Source organism: Oncorhynchus gorbuscha, unplaced genomic scaffold, assembly GCF_021184085.1.
Source record: "Oncorhynchus gorbuscha isolate QuinsamMale2020 ecotype Even-year unplaced genomic scaffold, OgorEven_v1.0 Un_scaffold_1947, whole genome shotgun sequence".
In the NCBI taxonomy this organism is placed as follows: Eukaryota; Metazoa; Chordata; class Actinopteri; order Salmoniformes; family Salmonidae; genus Oncorhynchus; species Oncorhynchus gorbuscha.
Genome location: NW_025746590.1, coordinates 97,501 through 101,079, shown reverse-complemented (window position 1 = coordinate 101,079; position 3,579 = coordinate 97,501). Strand labels below are relative to the sequence as shown.

Below are 3,579 nucleotides of genomic sequence, written 5' to 3'. Positions count from 1 at the left end.
AACAGGGTGCCATTTATAGGGAACAGGGTGCCATTTATAGGGAACAGGGTGCCATTTATAGGAACAGGGTGCCATTTATAGGGAACAGGGTGCCATTTATAGGGGAACAGGGTGCCATTTATAGGAACAGGGTGCCATTTATAGGGAACAGGGTGCCATTTATAGGGAACAGGGTGCCATTTATAGGGAACAGGGTGCCATTTATAGGGAATAGGGTGCCATTTATAGGGAACAGGGTGCCATTTATAGGAACAGGGTGCCATTTATAGGGAACAGGGTGCCATTTATAGGGAAGAGGGTGCCATTTATAGGGAACAGGGTGCCATTTATAGGGAACAGGTGCCATTTATAGGGAACAGGGTGCCATTTATAGGGAACAGGGTGCCATTTATAGGGAACAGGGTGCCATTTATAGGGAACAGGGTACCATTTATAGGGAACAGGGTGCCATTTATAGGGAACAGGGTGCCATTTATAGGGAACAGGGTGCCATTTATAGGGAACAGGGTGCCATTTATAGGGAACAGGGTGCCATTTATAGGAACAGGGTGCCATTTATAGGGAACAGGGTGCCATTTATAGGGAACAGGTGCCATTTATAGGGAACAGGGTACCATTTATAGGGAACAGGGTGCCATTTATAGGGAACAGGGTGCCATTTATAGGGAACAGGGTGCCATTTATAGGGAACAGGGTGCCATTTATAGGGAACAGGGTGCCATTTATAGGGAACAGGGTGCCATTTATAGGGAACAGGGTGCCATTTATAGGGAACAGGGTGCCATTTATGCCAGGGAACAGGGTGCCATTTATAGGGAGAATTTATAGGAACAGGGTGCCATTTATAGGGAACAGGGTACCATTTATAGTGAACATTTATAGGGAACAGGGTGCCATTTATAGGGAACAGGGTGCCATTTATAAGGAACAGGGTGCCATTTAGGGAACAGGGTGCCATTTATAGGGAACAGGGTGCCATTTATAGGGAACAGGGTGCCATTTATAGGGAACAGGGTGCCATTTATAGAGAACAGGGTGCCATTTATAGGGAACAGGGTACCATTTATAGGGAACAGGGTGCCATTTATAGGGAACAGGTGCCATTTATAGGGAACAGGGTGCCATTTATAGGGAACAGGGTGCCATTTATAGGAACAGGGTGCCATTTATAGGGAACAGGGTGCCATTTATAGGGAACAGGGTGCCATTTATAGGGAACAGGGTATAGGGAACAGGGTGCCATTTATAGGGAACAGGGTGCCATTTATAGGGAACAGGGTGCCATTTATAGGGAACAGGGTGCCATTTATAGGGAACAGGGTGCCATTTATAGGGAACAGGGTGCCATTTATAGGGAACAGGGTGCCATTTATAGGGAACAGGGTACCATTTATAGGAACAGGGTGCCATTTATAGGGAACAGGGTGCCATTTATAGCTGGGTCCATTTATAGGGAACAGGGTGCCATTTATAGGAACAGGGTGCCATTTATAGGGAACAGGGTACCATTTATAGGGAACAGGGTGCTTCAAAACTATTGAAGAATGCTGGGGAAGAATGGGTGCAGGATTTAAACCAGACTGTCTTAAATGTACTGTAGGTCAACCCTGTCGTCCCCGACCTGCTATAGTAGACAGAATGATGGAATGTGATGGATTCCCTCTAGTATCTTGTCAACATCATCAAGGTGCAGCCTGTCTTCTATAAAGTTTTCTCCGTCACTTTAAACTCGACTGACTCTGAGATGGTCCAAAGCTGAAAGCAGGAGGGATATATCTGAATATAGATGTAGCTAGATATAGTGTAGAGGGGCCCACCACACAGAGAGGTCAGATCTACTATAAAGGTCATGTACAGTATTACAGTCTCACAGTTTTGGTCCCTGATCCATTGTGATTGAGACACTCTAGTTCTGGTCATGTACAGTATTACAGTCACACAGTTTTGGTCCCTGATCCATTGTGATTGAGACACTCTAGTTCTGGTCATGTACAGTATTACAGTCACACAGTTTTGGTCCCTGATCCATTGTGATTGAGACACTCTAGTTCTGAACGTTTCAACATTTGATGTCATCGGCGTTTGTTAATGATGTATTTTAATGTTGACAGTTTTATGGAATCCCTGGACTGATTTTATGGATGATACATTTGCAAAAATGTCTACAAACCTGTTTTCGCTTTGTCATTATGGGGTTTTCTGTGTAGATTGATGAGGAAAATGTTTTATTTAATGCATTTTAGAATAAGGCTGTAATGTAATAAAATGTGTAAAAAGTGAAGGGTCTGAATACCTTTCTGAATGTGCTGTATATTATAATACCAGTATTTTATTGTTGTTCATTTAATGTCCTGTTTCTGTGTATCTCTACTCAGAAAACAGCAGTGGATGGGAAACGACAAGAGATTATTGTCCTGGACTCCAAACGGAGCAATGCCATCAACATCGGGCTGACCGTCCTCCCCCCTCCCCGCACCATCAAGACAGCCATCCTCAACTTCGACGAGTACGCTTTGAACAAGGAGGGGATCGAGGTAAGCTGCATGTGACATGGTATATTGAAATGATTGGGCTATTATGATTATATATCCTAGTCGTTATCGATGTGTATCTCTAGCAAAGTCACCGTAGCCATTATCTCTTGAGTGTGAATCTGTGATGTCTAGTAATCTCAATCAAAGCATGTCGGAAAAACATGTGTCTGTGTATCTGTACAGTCAATACTGAAAACACTGCTTATTTCTGACCTGCCAAACAAACATGTCATTTACTTTAAGTCCAAAATAAACTTGGTTTCACTTAAAACCTGCACACAAAAAGACATATGTTTCAATGTATTTCCACAACCAACTTTTCACTCCAAACAAATGTATGTTTTCAATGAGTTGGGACTGACTGTGGTCAGTGTGGACATGTCATGTGGTTTCTCAGCTGGAAGCCTGGACTCTGAGTTTATCTCATATAATTCATCATTGGTACGTACCATTAAAAGTTAGCTACACATGCATATTTTAAGATGGTTTTCTAACCATAATATAGACCTTTGGAGGACTTCAGATGGTGTAAATAATGATTAACGTTGCATCTCCTGTCTTATATAATCTGCTGTACTCTTCCATCTTTTCCATGGGAATGTTCTTATTTAGAGGAGAGGAGCAGTGTAATGTACTGCTCCACCTTCTACGTCTATTTCTCACAGACAGACAGCAGCAGAAAGGTAGAACATTCAGATGTCTGACAAGGTTGGAGGCCAAGGAAGGAATTATTATTTTTCCAATAGCAAATATGTTCGTTGATAATAAAAAATAACTGGAAAATTAGAAACATTCCATCTCTCCCACCACTCATCTCTATCTCCATCCCTCCCTTTCCTCTTCTCCTTCAACTCCCCCTTTCTTCTCCTCCTTCAACTCCCCCTTTCCTCTCCTCCTTCAACTCCCCCTTTCCTCTCCTCCTTCAACTCCCCCTTTCCTCTCCCATCTCCACATCCAGCCCCCCTTTCCTCTCCTCCTTCAAATTCCCCTTTCTTCTCCTCCTTCAACTCCCCCTTTCCTCTCCCATCTCCACGTCCAGCCTCCC

At 43.3% G+C, this 3,579-nt stretch overlaps 1 pseudogene; it reads left to right on the top strand.

The window, feature by feature from the left end:
• The first annotated feature begins 2,325 nt into the window (after positions 1-2,325).
• LOC124024601 overlaps positions 2,326-3,579 on the top strand; it is an 18,158-nt pseudogene continuing 16,904 nt past the window's right edge.